Raw genomic sequence first — 13,502 nt, 5'->3', positions numbered from 1 at the left:
GCAGCCTGGCCAACAAACTTTGCTGACTGCAGCAGCTCGTCTCATTCATTTTTATATGGACACACACACTCACTCACTCACACCCCCTAAATACAATGGCAAAAGGGGAACATGCAAAAGTTCAATCTTGCAATGCAAGCTTCCATTGGTTACAATATACTGTATCCCTTTCCAGTCCCCAACATTCCCTCTATGTGCATGAACACATTTATAAAACATTAACATACACAAATTAGCTTGTTGCTTTTTTTAAAAAAACAATGCTGAAACAACAGCAGTTGCAACGTGCAACCAAGTTCAACAAAAACCTCTTAAGCAACATTAATACAGTAAAACATTCCAAGGGACTTCATAGAACTGTACCCAGGCAGATATTGATAACCAAACAAAAATGGAGACAGAGAATCTTGGACAAAGGCAGTTTGAAGAGTCTGGGCAGAAGATAGAGGACATAGAGAAACAAAATTACTTAAGGAAGGAATTCCTGAACTTATGGTCTAAGAAGCTGAAGATCTGGACACCACAAGTGAATGAAAGAGGAGGAGATGGGGAAAAATCTAAAGCTGGAGAAATTTGAGTTTTGAGGATTAATGCGAGTTAGAGATAGATAACAGTGAAGAAAAATAAATCTAAATATGGGAAGAAACATTTTTAATTCTAAAATTTGTGGCCGGTTAGCCACTGCACAGTGCCTTGAAAAAGTATTTAACCCCCACAACTACTTTCACATTTTACAGTCTCATTTTCTAAAATATATTGAAGTAGGATTTTTGAGCTGATCTGCAAAACATTGTGCATTATGTCAAATCAAAAGAAAAATTCCAAAACCTCTCAACAATTTACTAAAAATCAAAACCAAAATTGTGAAGCTGAAAAAGTATTTATCCCTTTTGTAATTAGTAGCCTAACTGTCCTCAGGTGCAATATACATATTACCGTACCTTACCAACTCACCTAAATTGTTGATGTAGAAAATTGGAGGATCACCTATTTTCAAAAAATTCATACGAATAAATACTCTCCTCTCTGTAAGGTCCAACATTTCAACAGACCAAACCAAAATGAAGACAAAAGAGCATTCAAGACAAGTCAGAAAAATGAAGCACAAATCTGGGGAACGATACAACACCATTTCAAAGACATTGAATATACCCTACAGCTCAGTATAGTGCATCATATAAAAGTGGGAAAAATATGAAACTACAGCCATGCTGCCCAGGTCAGACAACCCTTATAAACTTACTCACTGGAGAAGATTGGCACTTGTAATCAAGGCTACTGTGATGCCAACAGTCACTCTGAATGAGCTGCAGAAGTCAGTGGCTGCAAATGGAGATGAGGTTCATGGCTCCACAGTCTCTAAAGCCTTGCACAAAAAGGGTATTTATGGAGGAATGGCAAGAAAGAAGACCTAGCTAAAAAAAAAGGTACATCCTTGCCTGTAAAGAAATTCCAAAGCATCACTTAGAAGATACTGTAGAGATGTGGAAGAAGGTCTTGCGGTCGAATGAGACTAAAGTGGAACTTTTTGACCTCAACACGAAGTGGTACCCGTGGCATAAATCTAATACTGCGCATCAGCCAGGTAACACAAGTTATTAACGATCTGGATGATGGGGTGGTAAATTGGATTAGTAAGTATGCAGATGATACTAAGATAGGTGGAGTTGTGGATAATGAAGTAGGTTTTCAAAGCTTGCAGAAAGATTTAGGCCAGTTAAAAGCGTGGGCTGAAAGATGGCAGATGGAGTTTAATGCTGATAAATGTGAGGTGCTACATTTTGGTAGGACTAATCAAAATAGGACATACATGGTAAATGGTAGGGCATTGAAGAATGCAGTAGAACAGAGGGATCTAGGAATAATAGTGCATAGTTCCCTGAAGGTGGAATCTCATGTGGTTAGGGTGGTGAAGAAAGCTGTTGGTATGCTGGCCTTTATAAATCAGAGCATTGAGTATAGGAGTTGGGATGTAATGTTGAAATTGTACAAGGCATTGGTAAGGCCAAATTTGGAGTATTGTGTACAGTTCTGGTCACCGAATTATAGGAAAGATGTCAACAAAATTGAGAGAGTACAGATATTTACTAGAATGTTAACCATATAACAATTACAGCACGGAAACAGGCCATCTCAGCCCTTCTAGTCCGTGCCGAACTCTTACCCTATCCTATTCCCACCGACCTGAACTCAGCCCATAACCCTCCATTCCTTTCCTGTCCATATAGCTGTCCAATTTAACTTTAAACGACAACATCGAACCTGCCTCAACCACTTCTGCTGGAAGCTCATTCCACACAGCTACCACTCTCTGAGTAAAGAAGTTCCCCCTCATGTTACCCCTAAACTTTTGTCCTCTAATTCTCAACCCATGCCCTCTTGTTTGAATCTTCCCCACTCTCAATAGAAAAATTCTAACCACGTCAACTCTATCAATCCCTCTCATAATTTTAAACACCTCTATCAAGTCTCTCCTCAACTTTCTACGCTCCAAAGAATAAAGACCTAACTTGTTCAACCTTTCTCTGTAACTTAGGAGATGAAACCCAGGCAACATTTTAGTAAATCTCCTCTGTACTCTCTCAATTTTATTGATATCCTTCCTATAATTCAGTGACCAGAACTGTACACAATGCTCCAGATTTGGCCTTACCAACACCTTATACAAATTCAACATTACATCCCAACTCCTATACTCAATGCTCTGATTAATAAAAGGCCAGCAAACCAAAAGCTTTCTTTTGTTATGGGTTATGTTACCTGGGTTTCAGATAAAAATTCTCAGTTAATTGATTAAAATCCCTTGTAGTACTCATTTATGTGAGAAAAGGGTTGGGGCTGAATACTGTTAGAAAGCACTGTAGTTCATAGATGAAAATGACTAAATGCAGGTTAGTGCATGAAAAGTCGTGTGTTGAGTGAACTGAAGCTTATGAAGGGTGATGAATGTATGAAAATGCAAGTTTATTCCTAAAATTTTACAATTACTTCAAAATACCCTTATCAAGTGTGATAATTAGACACCAAAAAAAGAAGAAGTGAAAGGAGGAACTTAGCCTGAAAACAAAACTTTTATCACAGTGGTGGTTGACACTACTATAAAATACACAATATCCTTTGAACTGTCAATGGGTGACATCATATACAATGCAGCACTAAAACTATATCACATCATGCGCCAAAATGAACAAAGCAATATTCACAAAACCAGTTCTATTACCGACACGAGAGAGTCTGCAGATGCTGGAAACCCAAAACCACACACACAAAATGTTGAGGGAACTCAACAGGTCAGCCAGCAACTATGGAAACTAATAAACAGCTGAGGTTTCGGGTCGAAACACTTCACTGAAATTCGGTAGGAATCACAATCACATGCTACATTTTCCAATGTACTCCCTGTAAAGACTAATGATGGTCAACTCCCTTATCATATCTTGTTACATGGCAACATACCATTAGATGTAAAAGTCTTGACATCATGGTACAATATTTACTAAATTGTTTACTACAGACTTGTACTAGCTATGTGCAGACAATCAAATATTCAATATTCTGGAGGACATTGATCTTTAGTACAGTTTAGTTTAAACTGTACTAAACATCCTTCCTGCAAAATTCCACCGCTGCCATGGCGACGACATCCGCCTCGTGCGTGTGCGGTGGTGGGGTGGAGATACGTCTCTACCAAAGAGGTGTAAGGCACTCCTTTCCTCGCTAGCCTGCAGGTCAATATTGGGTAAGGTGTAGCACCTGCTTAGCCCCCCGATCAGGGAGCAGGTGGTGGATGGTTGTACGAGCAGCCGGTGCGCATCACAAGTCCTGGTTATGCGACAACTGACGCCAGGCAGACAATCTTGGAAGAGTATTGATAATGGCTGGGGTCACCTGTCTTGTAAAGACACTGCCCAGAAGGCGGCAATGGCAAACCACTTCTGCGGAAAATTTTGCCAAGAAGAATCATGGTCACGGAAAGATCATGATCACATGTCACATGACACAGCACAGAATGATGATGATGATGCTTCCTTGTTCAGAGAGTGCTTATTCCCTGCACGTGCTTGCTATCACAATACTAGTCAACCACAAAAGCATTAGTTAGTACAGGTCAACCACCTCAAATCTGGCAATCAGTAATCCGGTTCCACCGCTGGCTCAGACATAATATTCGCCTGGCTAATTTCACATTACCTGCATCTTTTTTCTGTTTTGGTCTCCAAATTTGAGGAAGGACATTCTTGATATTGAGGGAATGCCGCGTAGGTTCACGAGGTTAATTCCCGGGATGGCGGGACTGTCATATGTTGAAAGATTGCAGCGACTGGGGTTACATACACTGGAATTTAGAAGGATGAAAGGGGATCTGATTGAAACATACAAGATTATTAAGGGATTGGACACGCTAGAGGCAAGAAACATGTTCCTGATGTTGGGGGAGTCCAGAACCAGAGGCCACAGTTTAAGAATAAGGGGTAGGCCATTTAGAACAGAGTTGGGGAAAAGTTTTTTCACACAGAGAGTTGTGGATCTGTGGAATGCTCTGCCTCAGAAGGCAGTGGAGGCCAATTCTCTGGATGCTTTCAAGAAAGAGTTAGTTCTGAAAAAACTTGCCAGTGATGTGTCTATGAAAAGTATGTGCAACTTGTATAGCATTGGCTCGTCCAGTTTATGATTATCAAGAAACAAAACAAAAAGTTGCTTCAGGTCTTTGCTAACAGCAAATCAAAAAAAAAAAATGTGCATTAGGAAAGCAAAGAAAGATATTTATTTACTCCCAACCTAACCACCTGTGACTCGGTAAAATCACTAATCCAGCACTACACAGGTCCCAATCATTCCGGATTTGTGGTTGTCAACCAGCGAATAAAACACTGCCAAGTTGCTTTTATGGGATTTACTACCTCACCACATAAGTTGTTATTAGGAAAGATGGCCACAAAGTTGGTGACTGGAAATAGATTTCAAAAGAGTCTTAAAGAACATATTTAAACAGAAGACCTTCATGGTCGAAATTGCCTTGTCAGACGAAAGATTGACAGCCATTTGTGCAGTGATTAATCATGGTTGCTCAAGAGGTTTGAACTGAAAGAACACACAGATATCTCAGGGGATGCAAGATTAGGGAAAGATCCAGTAATGGTGCCATTCATCGCCGCCAGGACCAGCAGACTCAAAAATATTTATTTCCCCTAAACTGACAGAACGATCACCACCTCCAGCCATTAATCCACCCCACCACCACTACTTGTTAATATCCTGTCAGAATCACCTTGTGTACAGACACTCCTATGCCTGTATGCAAATACTATCAGTCTACGTATATAAACTAATATTATGTATTTATATTTATCTTTTTATTGTGCTCTTTATGCTTTTTCTGTTTTTTCTTATACTGTATCAGATCTGGATTAAGAATCATTTCATTCTTCTATACATTGGTGTACTGACAAATGACAACAATCTCGAAAAACTAAACAGAGTTTTAAAATTGTACATCATTAAAAATTCTTCATTAAAAAAAGATACTTAAGTAAAAACAGGAAAAAAAATGTTGGAAACATTCAACAGGTCAGGCAATGACTGTGGAAAGAGAATCAGAATTACTGTTCTTCAGTCCTGAAGGCGGCTCTCCGCCCAAAATGCTGACTGTTTATTTCCATAGATTTTGCCTGACCTGCTGAGTTCCACCAGCACTTTGTGTATGTCGTTTCATCAGAACTGTTGTAGTGAAGGCCTTTACCCTGAAATTTTAACCTGTTTCTCTTTACAGGTACACACTACGGACTGAATGGAGCTAGTCTTCGGAGTTCATGAGAAAGCATATAGCTTACAGTAACTACACCCCAGAACAAAATCCACCCCTACCTCTGCAGTCAGCCAGCAATATGCAAACTACATCTGTACTTGTGCGTGTTTGAGAGACCAACCTCCAGGCGATGACTGACTCATGCGCACAAAAGAAATATCAGCAGTCACACAGTTTCCACAATACACAACCAACCGTTGCCCTCTGACCATAACGATTTCAGTTGTCAGCACATTCTTGGTTGATTGAAGGAAAGAATACTTGAAAATCAAGACTGCAAACCTAGGACAAAACGTGAGGTTTACTGAGTATCAGTGTTCCTGTCCTTCAATTTTTCGCTTCAGATTCCAACAATGGAGTCTCCCAAGTCTCAAGCTTACCCTTCTCTCTCCATTTTGCCCTTCCATACGTTGCCAAGACCTGAGCTACCAACACTGGGCACCTAAAGGCAGTAGAAAACTACCACCAGAAAATGCAAATCCTATTGATCCTCCAACTGGAAAAAGATACAAATGAGTGTTAGCATCTTCTCCCAGTTCAACATCGGGGTATACTCACCTGGCCATACTAGGCAGCCTTGGTCAAACTCCTGAGACATTCTATTGTCAAGTACCCCGTGATGGGGATAAAGAAACCAGCAGAGATGGAAAACACTTTGGAGTCCCGGATTGCTATAAACTACTAATATTTATTAGTAACTACGCAATACAGTAATATCAATGTAAATAAATCACACAGGTTAGCAATGATTATATATAAAAGTAAGTATGGAATATATATGTATGAAAACCAAGCTTCCTTAAGTCTAGGGGTAAAAAGATAGTCTTACGCTGTTGAGTAAAGTTCAGTTCGTGGTATTTAGTTGAATAGCGATGGGGAGAAAGAGAGAATGAGTTGAGTCTTCAGGTGAGCTGATGCCGTTGATCTCCTCGTCGTCCTTCGAAATCCTTTACAAGTCACTGACTATGACTTTAACCAGGGGGACCGGTTTTCCTGTGGTGGAGCTATCACCCTGGCAAGGGTGGACACATAGACAACTCCCCACCAGTCAACCCCTTCTTCACAGCTAGAATAGCAATTTGGATCGATCCGCCTGATCGATCCTCCAGAACTCACTTTCTCTGCGGGCACAACAGTGCTCATTCAGTGTCCAGATCATGTGTCTGAGGTCTGTATCATCTGACCTCCCATTTATTTCTCTGTGCTGAGCATCACCTGTCATTCAAAGAGTCCCTCCTTCCTTTGTCTGTAAAGGAAATGCACAAGCAGCAACAAGTCCTTGAAGAAATATGAACAACCTGCTGAAAATCATAACATCGGGTGTCCGTTAAATAACACCGCCTTCGGTCACCATAGCAACTTACGAGCTGCTCGGTGCTGTCTCCAACTCCAAACTCAGTAGAAATCCAAAGTTACTTCCAATGCCTTAAAGTGACAGTCCAACCGTTAATCTTCGTCTCTCTCTCGCTCTCTTTTCAAAAGCAACATATCGGTGGTAAACAACCCTATCTCTCTCTCCTTTCCAAACAAACCATCACTGATAAATATCTCTCTCTGTCTCTCTTCAAACAGTTAATAGGGGCACTTCAGGATCCCCTCACATTATCCCATCATGAAAAGGTTATCAAACAGAGAGAAGTTCTGAAAAACATGCTCAAGCCGCCTTGAAGTAACGCAGTGCCCTGGGCATCTATAGCCTAAAATCACAATTGTGGAGGAACATTTGGAAATGACATTGAGAGCTTTGAGTTCATGGATCAAGAAGGCAATAAAGTTCCTTCAAAGGCAGCTAGTGGAGAACACCAACTCATAAACGACCTACCCATCTGCCTGTCAGGTACCTCCTTCACCATCTATGAAGCCTCCTCAGAACTAAAGTGAAAGCAAGTCATTATAAATGCCAAGGGACTGTCCAAAAACCAGCTTCTTGGGTTCTTGGGCAGCACCTCAGATTGCGAACCTATTTTTTTTCCCAATCTAGGTCTGTTATTTCTCTTTTGGCTGACGAGCAATGTTCCCTCTATTTTTATATATATATACACACACACACACACATATATATGCCTACATAGACCAACCATTGCTCTGAGCTGGAAACTTTGGCACAGCCTGAAAACTATACGGCGCTTTAAATGTTTTTTGTAATATGTCTATGAATACTTAGAATGAAAATTGAGAAATCACATCCTTTTGATTTTATTTAATAATTGAAGAGTATAATGAAATACAGTACAATGAAAATCTTCCCCGTTTCGTAAACTTTTTCTAGCTGCGTCCAATTCCAACTGCGTGGCAACAAAGGCTACGTGCACGGGAGCATTTTGTTTACTTTGTGGCCGCGCACCCATGCAGCTCAGAGGAACAGGGCTGATGAGTCTTGGGCATGATTGACAGACTTTGTTTCACATGGGGCACATGAAGTTTAATGGGATGGCTGGAGTGCTATTTGGGATGTCCTGCCACAACTTGAAGTTGCCTCCATAAGCCCTTCCCTTTTGTTTCCCTTCCGATTCAAATGATACTGGGCCACCAATCACAAGATAGTGAGGATGGAAAACTTTAAGGAGATCTTGAGGAAATGCTTAGTGTTCTGTCTGCCCTCCCGGAAATCACTTGCCGGGAAAGATTTTGGGATAGAGTGCCTATTTCCAGATTTGAGAATCCAGGCAGAATGTTTCACACATTGGAGCTGGATGAGTTTCATGAGAGCTTCAAGGCTGGAAAGGGAGAGAACAGTGACATTGTTTTGTCTACACCGCCAAGAGAAGAATGTGCAATGAAGCACTGGCAATACCTATCGGGTGCTTTGAAGAGCTAACGGTAGGTTGTCCATCTCTCCGCTACTGTACATCTAGGACAGAGTGGAGAAAAAATAATGTAGACCATTATCCTGGTGCTGGGTCTGTGGTCTTGGGCATCAGGCCCCATTCCCCTCAGATGGAATAAAGGTGGTGCTGGCATAGTGGAGGTAGTGGTTCACTTTGTCAATGTCTGCCCTCTTTGAGAAGTGATCCTTCCCTCTGCTGATCTGCAGACCACCCTTGGGCAAGGAGTAGCACCTGCTGAGCCCCATATCAGGGTCTCGTGAGGCCATGGGAGCAGGTGGTGGACGGCCGTATGAGCAGCTGGTGCACATCACAAGTCCTGGTTATGCCACCACTGACACCAGGCAGAAAATCTCTGCAGAGGATTGATAATGGCTGGAGTCACCCGTCTTGTAAAGACCCTGCCCAGAAGAGGGCGAGGGCAAACCACTTCTGTAGAAAAATTTCCCCAGAACCATCATTGTCAAAGACCATGATCACCCACGTCACTGGGCACAGCACGTAATGATGATGTCATACGACACAGCATGTAATGATGATTATAACTCATGATGACCATTATCAAAGATTTTGGTTGTTATCAGGAGTGGGCCAGTCAGCCCCTCAAGCACAGCCTACCAATCACCAAAATCACAGCCAATCTACTTCAAATGTTATGCCCTATCATCATATTGCTCAATACACAGAATCACGTTGATCTCAGTTTTGAATGCAATCAGTAACTTGGGCACAACAGCTCTCTAGAGTGAATCCTAAAGATCTTTTTCACTACCACTGTAATCTCTCTAGAACACATGATTACAAATAACTTTTGCATCAGAGACAAACAACGTAGCCCGCTAAACTAAAAATTAATTTTGAACGTCAGATTAAGTTTTTGAATTGTGAGGAAATTAATTGGTTGTCTCGAATCCAAGAAACCCGTATTAAAGATCCAGCAGTGTTTGCTTATGCATTAGTACCCAGATAAGAGTCTAATTCAATGTGATTTTATTTAATTGCAGGCGAGGCTACACAAACAGTGTTTGTCATTATTGTCATTATTCATTTAACAGTTAGTTAATGCAGATTTATGTAACTCCTAGTCAAAAGGTTATATAAAGAAATACTTAGTTTGTACAGTTCATTTGCATACATATTTAAAAATACATAGCACTGGATTGGTGGGTGTGTTTTTAGACTGCTGCATAAAATATTCATCACCAGCTTGTTTGCAGGGATGAACTGTTCTTTGTGAGGCTCCAATATTGCTTGGCCTTTATACTGATCGCAAGTACAATGTCCCACTTATAAATTGCTCCTTTTGTACAAATTCCATGCACAGCATGTTGGAAGGAGAGTGGAGGTCTCCTGTACACACAATATTCCCACCCCATTTAGAAAAATTCCCTCTGGGGATCATTACAGGCAAAATCTGGAATGGTCAGATGTGCTAGTCACATGACACCATACTTTACACTGATACCCCCCAGGCGAGTCATGAAAAAGACTTATCAGTATGGTTCTCCTGAGTAACTAAGGGCGCTGTAAGGTCAGTGCTGTAAGATCTATATTTAGACCATCTGCTATTCAAAAACTCGTATATTTTTCCTCTGTCCAAGGCCGCCAGATTTATCCACTTATTCCTCCCTCTTTACTATTCATAACTAGTAGAGTTTATGCTACTTTTTACATCAGCAGTAGTTTTACAAACTACTAAAAAAAAGTATTTATACAAATATGGGATTGCAACCAGCTGTTCTGCCACAACGAACTGCTAATAACCAATTATTAACACACCATTTTAAAGCATCCTTTAAAAAGGTACCAAAATGGATTCAGCGCCAAATAGTCATGAGTGTCATGATTCTTCCAAAATGGGAGGGGGTGGGGGAGAACAATGTAATACTAACACTTGGGTTTGGTCCAAGGGTCCTGTGACATCTGACTGTATTTTCAGTTAAACTTAGAGTTTTGACTGCCACGGGTGTCATCGTACAGCCTCTCAATATTTCCATTCATATCTCAAACTTTACACCGATAAAATCCTAAATTATCAATCACGAAACAGAACTGTACATCTGGAACTTTAATGGCTGTTTCCACTTTTAGAAATCTCATGCCATCTCCTGCCTAAATAATTGAGGGAAAATTCACAATTTCCCGGGCGTAATTGAATGTTTGGAGTCACAACGTGTGATTTATTAATCTTCTACAGCCACCGAAACGACAAACCTCGCATCGTAGCCAGCGTTACCGGCTCCCCACACAGCGTCAACCATTGACCGGAGTCACTTGTCGATGTTATTTTTAGCCGATCGAAGCACGGGTAAACTTGGTTCGCTGGCGGTATTCCTGCTATAAACAGCGATCTGTTCCGCTGGAACCAGGCATTCGCTCCCCCTTACAAAATAAAACTAATTCCAGTCTCTTTCCACCTCCGGAAAATTCGTGTAAAGAACAGAATTTATTTCGAAGTGGGAAGTTCGCTCATGGTTTACTTTGCAAGTTTGAGAGAGAGAGCTGCATAAAGAAGCAATTCTCCCGAACCCCTCCAGCACCAGAGCCTCTCAAATGCTCGCACTATTTTTACACTAATGCAATGGTCGCTTTGAATTCCGCCGGGGGAGAAATGTCTTGACGTCAATAATCCTTTCTCTAGGAATTCGGGGGGCTGGAGCGTGCGGAAGCCAAAAATATATATACTCAATGCCAGCATAAAGGAGGCTGAAAGCTGAACGCTTCGGGCCCTGGTGCCGCCGCTAAACCCCGGGAAGGGACAGACCCACAGCAACAACAACAACAACAACAACAGATTGGAACTCTTTAACCCTTTCCCAAACCACAAATGGCACTCACTCTGCCTCTGGGCGATTGCCCCGCGTCCGTCGCCCTCTGAAGACGAGGACAGGGCTGGGCGATCTCTCAGCAGCCGTTCACCGTGCAGCACTGCAGATTCGGAGCTTGCCCAGGGAACTTTCTAAAACTTAACCTCCGCCATAACTAAACGAAAAAGTTGTCGCCCGGTGACATCATCATATTCCCCACGCGAAGCTGTGCTCACAGACTCTGGCAACTGTTGTGATCACAACTCGTTCACATTGCACTCTGCGTGGGATGCCGGGACGAAAACGCTGGCGATTAAATAAAAGAAAACTCATTTTGAAGCTACGTGCGTGAATTTGAATTTGCCCCGGTGCAGACTCGCCACACTCTTTCTGCAGATACCTGCAGCGCTGTAACACACGCGCGCACAGAAATATCGAATCACACCGAGTTTAAAACTTTGAAAATAAAGCTAGGACGCCAGTCTTCATGCTGGTGTTGCTCCCCGGAACGGATTTGTTTCTCGTTTTAAAGCTTCGCTGAGGAGAATAAACTGCTCTATTAAAAAAAAATCATAGGAAAAAAACCATCAAAGAAAACCAGATCTAATATTATTGGGTGGGTGTATTGCTAAGTTTAAAAAAAATTAAAAGCTTTTGTTTGTTCTCCCAGTGTTGAAAGACTAGCGCCTTCGTGACGCCAAGCGATTGAAACAAGATACCGATTCTTGATGGTCGGGAATTACAGCCATGATCAGCACGTTAGCGGGCACACTGCAAATAGTGAGTGAGATTCCACTAAGGTCATTTGACGAACCACGTCTGTTAGTTACCCAAAGAAGCGTTGCAGAATATTCGGTAATATCCAGACCACACCATAACATCTAATATCGGTCTTTGAATGCTTGTAAGAATGTCCGGTGAGTTCAATAGAACCGATGAACACTCACTTCGTCAATTGAACCGGAGTACATGTACTGCAAAAAAAAATTCAGAAACGAAAGTAGAAAATGCTGGGAGAGAAAACATTTACTAGGTCAGTCAGCATCTATGGGGGGAGAACAGCCAAGTTAACGCTGCTCCTTTGTTCTGTGGAATACTTCCAGTACTTTTAAAGTGAATTTGATATGTGCTGTGGGTCAACTCCTCGGCTGCCCAGATTCTCCTTTCTGGTTCCCGAGTGAGAAAGAAATTTGATACTTTTATTATTACTCTTATGAGTATAGTTCTTTCAGTACCTCAGTTTTATTTAATAAATAATAATAATAAGACTTTATTGATCCCAAGTGGGAAATTCTTTCGTTATAGCAGCAACATTTAAAAACACATTCAGCAGTGTGCACTTACCTAATAATAAAATACAGAATAATAACATACACAATAATAATTTACCATTATGCAATAGTAATGTACAAAATAATAAAACAGAGACTATTGTACTATGGTGTGTGTTCTCCCGTCGCACAGAGATGAACTGTTGTATATGCTTATTGCATTTGGTAGGAAAGATTTTCTTTAACGATCGTTGTGACAGCGGAGCTGAATGAGTCTATAGGAGAGGGTGCTCTGCTGTTTATTCAGTAGGTCATGGAGAGGATGTACCAGATTGTCCATAATGGATCACAGTTTGCTTAGTGACCTCCTGTTGCGTTGTGTGCTGGGGCAGCAGGCTGAGGGTAGCAGACACCAACAGAATCAACAAACTCATTCGTAAGGCCAGTGATGTGGTGGGGATGGAACTGGACTCTCACGGTGGTGTCTGAAAAGAAGTTGCATGCCATCTTGGACAATGTCTCCCATCCACTACATAATGTACTGGGTGGGCACAGGAGTACATTCAGCCAGAGACTCATTCCACCAAGATGCAACACAGAGCGTCATAGGAAGTCATTCCTGCCTGTGGCCATCAAACTTTACAACTCCTCCCTTGGAGGGTCAGACACCCTGAGCCAGTAGGCTGGTCCTGAACTTAATTTACATATTACTATTTAACTATTTATGGTTTTATTACTATTTATTATTTATGGTGCAAGTGTAACAAAAACTAATTTCCCCCAGGATCAATAA

The 13,502-nt window shown here is 41.5% G+C and overlaps 1 protein-coding gene across 1 annotated transcript in view; it reads right to left on the bottom strand.

Annotated features, from left to right (window-relative positions):
* The window catches only part of raf1b (Raf-1 proto-oncogene, serine/threonine kinase b), a 94,237-nt gene extending 80,798 nt beyond the window's left edge, over positions 1 to 13,439 (bottom strand). The window contains exon 1 of the mRNA XM_063068146.1: positions 11,470 to 13,439. The gene's annotated coding sequence lies outside the window, so the exon portion shown is untranslated. The remainder of the gene's footprint in view (positions 1 to 11,469) is intronic.
* Positions 13,440 to 13,502: the final 63 nt, after the last annotated feature.

The sequence above is a fragment of the Mobula hypostoma genome, chromosome 15 (genome assembly GCF_963921235.1).
Source record: "Mobula hypostoma chromosome 15, sMobHyp1.1, whole genome shotgun sequence".
Lineage (NCBI taxonomy): Eukaryota > Metazoa > Chordata > Chondrichthyes > Myliobatiformes > Myliobatidae > Mobula > Mobula hypostoma.
The sequence above is the reverse complement of the archived record's forward strand: the minus strand, read 5'-3'. Positions and strand labels throughout refer to the sequence as shown.